We start from the raw sequence: 12,453 nt of genomic DNA on the forward strand, positions 1-12,453 counted from the left end.
TAATTGGTAGATTCTGTTACTAAATTAAAGCATAAAGTTAGATAAGCAATTGGTTGACTAATACATTAAGTGTTTGAGTCTAAGATCAAAGGAGAACACCTGGTAGTGTTGAAAAAAATAATAGAATGTCAGAAATATGAATGGTGGGATAAGACTACAGAGAGACCTAAATGAAGCTCAGTTTTAGACTTTCATTTTGAGCAGACAAAGGGAACTGTAATAGGAGAGGGTCCAATGGCAACCAGTACAGAGTTCTGGTAAAGATAAAATTTGGTGACAGAGGTTTAGTGTCATTGCAAGAGAGATCATTATTAAACGAAGCAAGTTAGCACTCTAAGAGAATTACTTTGAGATAGAAGTTAGACCTCACATGTCTATAATCAGAGGGGAAAAGTAAGGATGAAATCTAGAATAGCAGACACAAGCATTAGTCAGAAAAGGGGATTGTGAAACAGTAAACAACAAGTAGCCCAAAGTAGAGAAAGATTAGATAAAGAGAGAATAATTAACCACAGAGAAAGTATCTGTTGGCTTGGGCAAGAGAAGAGTCCACAGTGATAAATCAACTCCAGGTAAGGCGTGGAGTAGAGGCAAGGAAAATAGCAACAGTGAACAAATGCTCAGGTGCAGAGGAATTCCATATAGGGGTGTGGTGATGAGTAAATGAATCAAACAGTCACAAAGGCATTTAGAGACAGAGAATCGGGGTATATGTGAGAAATAAGTAGAAGGTAGTGAAGAAAAATCAAGCTAAGCAAAATGATTTTGTTGCTGTTCGCTGTTTTTAAGAGAAGGAAAAAAAATATTTCATGCCTAAGTAGAAAAGTCCAGTGGAGGGACTTAAAAATCAGCTTGGTGGTATTAGTCACAATTAGTTAATAAAATAATTAGTTACATTTCATGTATTTAGGATGTCAAAATTAAAACGTGGTGTTAATTTCCCTAGACTATGAAAGTGAGAACCCCAATCACACAAGAAGTGATTTAGAGACATATTATGCTTTAACTTCAGGATCTCAGGTTCTCTATCTTCAGTTTTCTAAAATAAAATTTTGTCCCTCCAAATTTGACAGCAGAATAAAAAACATAACCTTTTACTGTGTAGTTTGCTAAGCTGCTTCTCCATTCTTGGTCATACGTAGTTAATCATATCACTTCTATAGCACATATATTCATATCCAGATTCCTAAAGTTGGCCTACTAGGACCTCTGGAAGTAGATCCAGTCTGTCTTTACAATTGTGTAGTATATTACGCCTCTTTTTATCCACCTCAATTCCTATTTTAACCACAGCATTGACTAGATATTTCCTATGTACATCATATAACTTTTGAATTTTTCCTTAAGAACATTCTGAGAAACATTGTCCCACCTCTGCCTGGCTTTTATCACAAGCCCACCTCAGGCACACAGCACACAGCTGATGTATTCTTCACACTATCATTGCTCCACATTATCTTTTCAAATTTCAACCTAAAGATCATCTTCATGAAGATCACGGCATGCACACCTACACATTCAGCCTTAATTTCTTGCACCATAGCTAATCTATCCAATGATGCAGCATAGTATCATTGATTATTAATGTGCTTGTGATTCCCATATGTATTTTCAATTATCAGTATTTGTGTAATAAATTGGAATCATCTAACTTGGTTTTTTGCCTGTGTTTGTGTTTATATATGAGGTTGAGGGACTGTTCAAGGATAATAGGGAAACAAAGCATCAATTAAATGATGCCAAGGACCAAGAGCAGTTTCTGGAGTCCTCCTTTTCATCTCAACCCTTTGTCAAATAGGATGCTCTACAAAGCAACTCCATAGACAGAAAACAGACTGTAAGAATGATCACCAGCCACCTCTCATCAATAAATGATGGAGTAGAGTGGAAAGGAAGCTAGAGCCTGAGTCACATTTTGTAAGTTGGTCCTGACTTCATTTGCTATGCTATGTGAACTTGAGAAAGTCATTTCTCCTGTGGACCTCAGGTTTTTCCATCTGAAAATTAGCAATTTGGAACAAAAGGTTCCCGACTGATCTTTCTGCTTCCATATTCTGTGATTTTTGATATTAGGATTTTGAGTAATCATAATTACTAAGTTTGTGGTTGGGATAGCAACATTCATCAGAGCTATTTGATGCACATATTTTCAAAGAAACAACACTCCACTTTGGGTAAACAGCTGCCTGGTCTAGCAGGACACCTGGATCTCCCTGACCAAAGCTAATCAAAAGCATTTTTCTAAAAATTGTCTTAGAAATAAAATTTCCCAAATAATTCCCAATGTATGAGGTATGGATCTGCCTATGAAAACAACTGATAAAACTGGGTACGTATTCATAATTGTAGTTTGATTTAGAGTGTCAGGGTAGGTTTATATATTCAGAAGTGTGAGAGTCCATTGACAATAGCCATCTGTGTTACATGAAGTATTTTCCTCCACTGGAAAATGTCTGTTCACTCTACAAACAGTAAAATGGGCCAATGTTTGTCTCTAAACAGCTCCTATCTGGGACTCTCTGCATAACGCTTTGTTGAACAAAATTGGGGAGCATGGATTGTTTAGAATGTAGACTTTGTTTTTTGTTTTTTTTTATTTCAGCTCATCATGGGGGTACATAAGTTTAGGTCATATACATTGTCCATGTCCTGCCCATCCCCCCGAGTCAGAGTCCCAAGCGTGTCCATTCTCATTCTCCAGACAGTGCGCCTGGCACTCATCATGTAGTCATACCTCCATCCCCTCCCCCCCCACCTCCCCGGGTCTGCACCTTCAAGCATGACCATTCCCCAGAGGGTGCGCAACGCACTCGTCATGTAGGCATACACCCATCCCCTCCCCCCACCCCCCATCCCAGTCTGATATCCAATTGGTATCCTTCCCCAATGTACATTTAGGTGATGATCAGGGAAACCAATTTTCTGGTGAGTACATGTGATGCTTGTTTTTCCATTCTTTGGATACTTCACTTAATATAATGGGTTCCAATTCTCTCCAGGAGAACCAAAGAGATGTCGTATCACCGTTATTTCTTATAGCTGAGTAATACTCCATGGTATACATGTACCACAGTTTACTAATCCATTCGTGGATTGATGGGCATTTGGGTTGTTTCCACATCTTTGCAATTGTGAACTTTTTTTAAAGAGACAATTGTCCCTTCATAGACAATTGTGCCTCCATGTTTTGCCGTTGTAAATAAATTGACATTTTATCTAACAAGATGCTATGAATATGGCAATAGATCTAAATAAGGGATGATGCCCTGATTTCAGACATTTTGCCAAGACACAGAATAGAAGATGTGAATATGCTATGAATCTGCCCTTCAGGAGTTCATCATGTTGAAATAGGGAAAGAGAAAGACCCCTTGTGCAAATAGAGGATGCTGTTAGAACTTAGGGGAAGAGTACTTCTAGCATGGGAAAGTGCCATGGGAAATCAACATAACCAGTTTTTTTAAAAAAAACTAGACACAAGAACTACGTCTCTATTACCACCACACTCCAGCCCCTGGAATCATCTGTTTCCAGGTTTTTAGTATTGCCTGGTATCTTAGATCCTTCTACTAGAGTTTATAACAGATGGAAGGTGTCTACTTCTTTTAGAATTCCTCTCCAAAGGGAGGATGCAGTTCTCTGCATATGGTGAGTACACACTTGATTGTCTTAGGGTTTTGTTACAGAATGAAGACCTTTGCTTCCAGTGAAATTATAGACGGAATTGTGGGGAACCAAAATTCATATGTTGAATCCTAACCCCTAGTACCTCATAATGTAACGTATTCAAGATAGGGTCTCCAAAGAGGTAATTAAATTAAAATGAAATTATTAGAGTGGACCTTAATCCAGTACGAGTGCCGTTCTTATAGAAGAGGAGATTAGGACACAGGCACATTGTACAGACGTATCATGTGAAGACACAGAGCGAGAATGGCCCTTTATGAGTCAAGAAGAGAGGCCTGGAACAGATCCTTCCTCCATGGCCCTCAGAAGAAACCAACCCTGCCGACACCTTGGTCTCAGGCTTCTAACCTCCAGAACTGTGAGAATACAAATTAAGCCACTCAGTCTGTGGTATTTTGTTATGCAGCCCTAGCAAACCAACATAAATGGGATGGTCTCCAGACCTCAAGCATATTTTTCTTTGTCTAGTTCTTTAAATCTATAGCACCACCCATTGCTGCTGAAAGAAAATTGATCATTGGTCTAGTAAGTATTCCCCCTGGATATCAGAACTGTAGTGTGTGGCTCAGTTAGTAAAGTTCAGTGGGAGACACAGCAGAGATTTTGTAATATATCTCTCTGGTCATTTGAATAACCCTAGCTTGGAGTGGCATAGTGAGACATGTCCCCATCAGAGCATTGTGGCTCAGTCAAATTTCACTGTCCTCTGACACTGTGACCTTGGGCTTCATGCCTCTTGCGTATGTTACTAAAAAGCCCAATAGTATAGACGAAAGTATAACCTCTACCTTCAGCACTAGAGAAGGAGGATCTCCCAGTGGAAAGTCCAAACACCTCCAATGTGTGGCTTTCCGTTTGTTACTCTCACACACTGGGAAGAAATTAGCTGAGAACAGAATTTGATGTTTTTTCTTCTCGTTCGGTTTTGAGGAAGCCCGACATCAGTGCCACAGCTTCAGAAGGTTGCGGGGCGGTGCTTTGTTAACTAGGGCTGAGAAATACAGCAATTGGAAAATGAGTTTTTAGTGCTGAAGTCAACGATATGCTTTAATAAGTGATTCTTATTTTAGTGAGAGCATATGCTGAACCTGCAGTATTGTCTGAAGCATCTTTGGGATTTTGCAGAGTAGTCCTGTGTAGAGCTGCCCTTTCACCTGAGGGAAAGAGAACTGAGCATTTTCCACCAGGCAAGGAAATACCCTGAATACAGTGTTGCTTTTGCCCTTTGCATGTTTGCCTGGAAAAAGCAGCTAAAAAAATCTGAGATATCTTTTTAAAGTCACCAATAAGATATAAGAATAAAAGTCAGATACAAGGGACTTTCAAGGGTGGGAACCTGAACAATTACTACCTACTTTGTGCTGGAACTAAGACACATAACCCTAAAGTAAAATTTAATCAGAAGTCAACTTATCCTGGAACAGGTTTTGCACATACCTAGGTTATTAAATGCTGAGAATTGACCTATATACCCATTCACTTCCACCTATCAATATGTTAACTGATATCTCCTTTTTCCAGGAAGAGGGAAATTTAAGAAGCAGCAGGATCTCAGGGAGGAGCAGCTTTCTGTCACTAGAGGTGACTCTCTGGTACTGACATTGAGGGGTGTAGTATGTGTGGAAGGAAAAACTATAGACTGTAAGTTCAAGATTGTCTTTCTTCCATGTCTTTGTGAAAATGTTCAACTATATTTGTGGATCTATAGTCCTATAAATAACGTCTGGCCCAATCTTTGCATCTTGGACAGCAGACAGACTCACTGTTTTATATTTATAAAATCTTTACTCCCAGTTATTGTTAAATGTTGGTTCTGTACATTCAGTGTGATGGTGTTGAAGATAATTCCATTTCCTGCATGGGAAAATGTGGCCCTGTAGATTTTTCCGAAAAGAGGAACCGCTCTGAAAAACAACATTATCTGTCTCGCCTCTCTTCCTTTCTCAGTCACAATGTGATAAGACATGGAAACTCCTGTTTCTTGTACAATCTTATGCTTTATTTTTTGCCCTCTCTTTATTCATAGTTTGGGACATAAATATTTTTCCTCATATTCAGGAAACATTTGAAATTTAATCACTAACCCATCAAGATGAAATAAATGACTTTTCTGTGGGGGTTCCTCCAACTGGGGAGAAGCTCTCTTGGTGGGGTCCGTTTAAAGTGCCTTATGTTACTGTCTGTAGCGGTCTGAGTCAAATCAAAACATGCAGTAAGTTGAATGGGGTACATTTAATATAATCAATTATTAACAAGAATGAGAGGGTAATTATACTATTTAGGAGAAGTCTGTGTGGTACCCTAGGGCTGAGAGACGTAACTCAATGAAGGACAAACTTGGAAGGGGTTCACATATCACTGGAGAAAGCACAGTTCAGCTGCCTGACAGAAGAGACATTGTTGGCTTAACCAGGCTGGAACTGGTCTGCAGTTGCTGGACAAATAATCTGCCAGGGTGTGGGCAGGGAGCAGGTGAGCATAGGTGCCATAGGTGCGCAGTGGGAGTGTGGGTGTGAGTTGGGGCAGAGGGCTCTCAGAGTGCCCAGGGCCTGCAGAAAGAACGACTGCTCCATGTGTGACCCTCCAGGCACACGAGGCTGTGTGTCAGGGTATATGAGGGTTGCCAAGTGAATTAGCAGACAGCCGGTCATGCAGGCCTCTGGCTTCCATGTCAAGAAGGTGGCCACACTGAGACTGTGAAGTTGCCATGGATCACATTCTGAGCCTGTGGCCCCAGGCAGTAATTGTAGGATGCCTTTGCTCCTGCAATGTCTCTCTTCCACCTGCTGCTAGAAAGCTTACCATCTTGTCCACTTTAATGGAGAAATGCTGGAAGGAATTCTGTTGTTTTTCACAGAAATGCTTTCAGAGTTGAGAAGCAATGAAGTGATTAACTGACACACTTCTTTAGTGGCCACTTGGCCCATGCAAATGAAAAGATTGATACCTGCACCAGATGTAGGTACAAAGTGCCCTGATACCTGCCCTTACCTATACTGCTGTATAGAACACCCCAATCAGACTCCAACTTTCTGGCTTAACCAGTACAGAGTTGGGAGGAAAGATTCTCAGTCCTAATAAATAACTTCAAGCACTTGAGGACATGACTTAAGCTCCTAAGACTTCTTTTACACTCTGTTTTAATAAAATGTAATTGTCCTAAAATTTTCTAACTAAACCAGTGTCAGTTCTTTCCCAAATTAAATGAAATAAAAGATAGAGGGTTTAAATTTGAAAAAAGAAAAAAGCTGAAATTGTAATTCTAGCAAACTTACTTTCTATTTCTGTGACCTATGTCTCAGTTTTCCTACATATAAAAGAATAATAGCTGCCTTTTAGGTCTCTTGGAGGACTGGCTGAGATAATGTTTAAAAAGCATCCTAAAACTAACCAAAGGGCAAGTAGGTCCTCCAAAGTTCTTTTTTTTTTTTTAATTTCAGCTCATCATGGGGGTACATAAGTTTAGGTTATATACATTTTCCATGTCCCACCCATCCCCCCGAGTCAGAGTCCCAAGCGCGTCCGTTCTCATTCTCCAGACAGTGCACCTGGCACTCATCATGTAGTCATACCTCCATCCCCTCCCCCCCCCACCTCCCCGGGTCTGCACCTTCAAGCATGACCATTCCCCAGAGGGTGTGCAACGCACTCATCATGTAGGCATACACCCATCCCCTCCCCCCACCCCCCCCATCCCAGTCTGATATCCAATTGGTATCCTTCCCTGATGTGCATTTAGGTGATGATCAGGGAAACCAATTTTCTGGTGAGTACATGTGATGCTTGTTTTTCCATTCTTTGGATACTTCACTTAATATAATGGGTTCCAGCTCTCTCCAGGAGAACCAAAGAGATGTCGTATCATTGTTATTTCTTATAGCTGAGTAGTACTCCATGGTATACATATACCACAGTTTACTAATCCATTCGTGGATCGATGGGCACTTGGGTTGTTTCCACATCCTTGTGATTGTAAATTGTGCTGCTATAAACATTCGGGTACAGGTGTCTTTGTTAAAAAATGACTTTTGTTCTTCTGGGTATATGCCCAATAATGGGATTGCTGGATCAAATGGTAGGTCTACTTGAATCTGTTGAAGGTATCTCCATATTGCTTTCCATAGGGGTTGCACTAGTTTGCATTCCCACCAGCAGTGTATGAGTGTTCCTGTCTCTCCGCATCCACGCCAACACGTGTTGTTTTGGGATTTTTTGATAAAGGCCATTCTCACCGGAGTTAAGTGGTATCTCATTGTGGTTTTGATTTGCATTTCCCTGATGATTAGGGATGTTGAGCATTTTTTGATACGTTTTTTGGCCATTCTTATGTCTTCTTTTGAAAAATTTCTATTCATGTCCTTTGCCCATTTTTTGATAGGATTGTTTGATTTTTTCTTGCTGATTTTCTTGAGTTCTAAATAGATTCTTGTTATCAGTCTTTTATCTGATGTGTAGTATGCGAAAATTTTTTCCCATTCTGTAGGCTGTCTGTTTATTTTCATGACTGTTTCTTTGGCTGTGCAGAAGCTTTTTAATTTAATCAGGTCCCAGTCATTTATTTTTGTTGTTGCTGCGATTGCCTTAGGGGTTTTCTTCATAAATTCTTTGCCTAGACCAATGTCTGTAAGAGTCTTTCCTACATTTTCTTCTAGAATTCTAATTGTTTCCCATTTAAGGTTTAAATCTGTTATCCACCGTGATTTGATTTTTGTGAGAGGTGAAATCTGTGGGTCCTGTTTCAGTCTTCTACATGTGGCTATCCAGTTTTCCCAGCACCATTTATTGAATAGGGACTCTTGTCCCCAGAGTATGTTTTTGTCTATTTTGTCAAAGATTAGATGGTTATATGAGGATGGTTTTATATTTGGGTTTTCTGTTCTGTTCCACTGGTCTGTGTCCCTGCCCTTGTGCCAATACCAAGCAGTTTTAAGAACCACAGCTTTGTAGTATAGTTTGAAGTCTGGCAAATCAATACCTCCCATTTTGTTTTTATTGCTTAAGATTGCTTTTGCTATACGGGGTCTTCTCTGATTCCATACAAAGTGTATAATTATTTTTTCTAAATCTGTGAAAAATGATGTTGGTATTTTAATAGGAATTGCATTGAATCTATAGATTACTTTGGGTAGTATAGACATTTTAACGATGTTAATTCTTCCAATCCATGAGCATGGTATGGATTTCCACTTATTTACGTGTTCTGCAATTTCCTTCCTTAGCGTTTCATAGTTCTCTTTATAGAGGTCCTTTACCTCTTTAGTTAAATATAATCCTAGATATTTTATTTTCTTTGTTGCTATTTTGAAAGGTATTGAGTCCTTAATTTGGTTCTCCGATTGAATGGTATTGGCATATATGAATGCCTCTGATTTGTGTGTATTGACTTTGTAACCTGAGACATTACTGAATTCGTTAATTAATTCCAGGAGTCTCTTGGTTGAGTCCTTGGGGTTTTCCAGATACAACATCATGTCATCAGTGAAGAGTGAGAGTTTGATCTCTTCTGTCCCTATTTGGACACCTTTGATTCTGCTCTCTTGTCTGATAGCTCTCGCAAGGACTTCCAATACTATGTTGAAAAGTAATGGGGACAGTGGGCAGCCTTGTCTGGTTCCAGTTCTGAGTGGGAATGCTTTCAGTTTTTCCCCATTCAGTATGATGTTGGCTGTGGGTTTGTCATATATGGCTTGTATTATTTTTAGGTAGGTCCCATTTATGCCTATGTTGTTAAGTGTTTTTATCATAAAAGGGTGTTGAATTTTGTCAAATGCTTTTTCTGCATCTATTGAGAGGATCATATGGTCTTTATTTTTGCTTCTATTTACGTGGTTAATTACATTTATAGATTTTCATATGTTAAACCACCCCTGCATCTCTGGGATGAAGCCTACTTGGTCATGATGAATTATTTTTTTAATCAGCACTTGGATACGATTTGCTAGGATTTTATTGAGAATTTTTGCATCTACGTTCATGAGAGAAATTGGTCTGTAGTTTTCTTTTTTTGTTGCATCCTTTCCTGGTTTTGGTATTAATGTTATATTGGCTTGGTAGAATGTGTTGGGGAGAATTCCATCCTTCTCAATATTGAAGAATAGTTTATGTAGGATGGGCACCAGTTCATCTTTGTATGTATGGTAAAATTCAGGTGTGAACCCATCTGGACCAGGGCTTTTCTTTTTGGGAAGGTTTTTTATTGCTGTTTCAATTTCAGTTGTTGATATTGGTCTATTCAGGAATTCTATTTCTTCCTGATTGAGCTTGGGAAGGCTGTGTGTTTCTTGGTTACTTCATTCCCACTCTGGAATTTACATGATATGTATTAAATCATCTTATTCTAAAATCATTTTGGAAAGTTTGAAGCAGAAAAATGTAAAATATAAGTTTTTAAAAGTAATATAGGAGGGATATAAACTTTATTTTAACATTACATCATACATATATATATATAGAGAGAGAGAGAGATTCGGATCACTATTCATAAGAGATAGTGGTGTGTAGTTTACTTTTCTTTTCTTTCTTTTTTTTTTTTTGGTAGTATCTATCTGGCTTTTGTATCAGGGTAATTCTGACCTCTTACAAAGAATTGGGAACTTTTCCCTCCTCCTCAATCTTTTAAAAAAGAGCTTGAGAAAGAGCAGTGTTAATTATTCTTTAAAAGTTTGTTGGAGATCACCAGTGAAGCTATTTTGTCTTTGGGTTTTCTTTGGATGATTCAGAAGGCTTTTGGGGATGATGCCACGAGTTCAGCACAAGTAAAAGTGTGGCGTAAATGCTTCAAAGACGGTCAAGAATCTGTTGAAAGTGATCCACATTCTGGAAGGCCTGCAACAGGGAGAACACCTGAGAATGTTGGATGTGTATGGGTTAGGTTAAGAGATGCTGGGAGAGCTGGGAGAGGTCCCAAGGTGCCTACTTTGAAGGGGACTGAGGCATCATTGTCCTATGTACAATGTTTCTTGTATCATCTTCAATAAATGTCTCTATTTTTCATACTACATGTCTGGATTCTTTCTGGAGAGACCTTGTATACTAGGACTTTTGAGCAATGCATACACCTAGAATATTTATCCATAGGTACAGCACAATTATTGCACTCAATATTTGGAGGGTGCCCAGACTATATGCTAGAAAGAGTCTGGATAGGAAGGTTCTTTGGTATGAAGGTAGAGTCTCCATCCCCTGCCCAGGGGAATTTTTCTCCATTCCCATAACTGTGTAGCAGGTACTCTTAGCCTGGCTGATGGCCTGGAAAGTTAGGGCTCAGACTGTGGAACAAGCCTGACAGATAACTTCTAACCTTAGAAACCCAGTACGCTTGTGCCCAGGGAAGAAGTTTTAGAAGCAGATGACCAGATTACGCATTGGATATTCTACTCTGTGTGAAATGTGAGACGGATACAAGCATAGCCCCAAACCTGATGAAAGTGCCTGTCCTATTTTCACAATAACAGGCCTGGGGATAAAATCAAACATCAGGTTTTACCACAGGAAACCAACTCAACCATTAGATAAACATTTTACATTTGGGTGTGCATACAGTTGGATCAGAATGACACTTCCTTATTCACTAAATTCATGAAAATCGTAAGAATGTTGCCATTCCCTAGGTGGGCAAGGGTGGTGTCTCTCTGTCTCGGACACACGTTGCCCTTTCACCCTGCTGCAGTCCCCACACCTATGGGGTGCGCAGTTGATCAGGACAGGCTGACTCCAGGGGAAAGAGAAAGACCAATTTCACCGGAGTTTCGGGTTGACTTTTCCTCTCCAGGAGAAAGTTACGTGGTGCTCATGTTGCAGCGTGACCTCTGCCAATCTCCGACCACTTCTACTGTGGCTACATCCTTGTGGATGTAAGCAGTCTAAAGCATACCAGTGATTAATCTTGAAATGAGTCCTAATTCTGCCCTGTCCTTTCATGATATTCTATCTTCCTCACTCAGACAGATATCAGTGCTAGAAGAAAGGGGAGAATCACTCTCTGAAACAAGGTTAGGATTCATGCATCTTCACCCAAGCCCTTTTAGGTTCTTAAAGCTAAAAGTTGCCACTTTTACAGAATCACCACAAAATTTCTTCCATCGATGTTTATTAAGGAGCCTTAAGTGAACAGTAGCATCAGTTGTTACTGGTGATCACAAAATTCTTGGGATCTCCGTTTAGAAGGGCATCAGAAATCAGCATGCACCACACCTGATACAGATGTTCCACCTGGTAACACCTATGTGACCGCAGGAAAATGTTTTGATAGAGGCTAGAACCCAGGGTAGTTTCAAAGAGCTGAGATACATGATCTCCGGTAGAAGGTAGGGTTAATTCTGTCTGGACCTTTCTCCATCACATGTTTCCTAGGATTGCCTTTGCCACATTGCATCTACCTCTTTACGTTTGGCAAGGCTGTAGAAGTGAAAATGCTTTTCCACAGCAATAAAAAAGAAACTAATAGCATGGTGGGGTGGGGTGGGGGTCAGCAGTCAACACCTGCCATAGAGTTTCCTGAGGCAGTCCAGCCCCAAGGGTCTACTCTGAAGTGAGGACTGTGCTAAGGAGGAACATGCCAGGTCAAAGGAAGAAGAGTAATGGTGCACGTGGTCTATCAGTACGAGGAGATGCTCAAACCAAGGAGATTTGGATAATCATATTTTCATTATTATATTATACTATGATTATGTTCTATCATGTATTATTATAAATAAAATTATTTATTATTATTATTCTGAAAATGATAATTAGGCCCAAACAATGTTTAATTTACATTGGAAATTT

This window comes from Lemur catta, chromosome 7 (genome assembly GCF_020740605.2).
Source record: "Lemur catta isolate mLemCat1 chromosome 7, mLemCat1.pri, whole genome shotgun sequence".
NCBI classification, from domain to species: Eukaryota; Metazoa; Chordata; class Mammalia; order Primates; family Lemuridae; genus Lemur; species Lemur catta.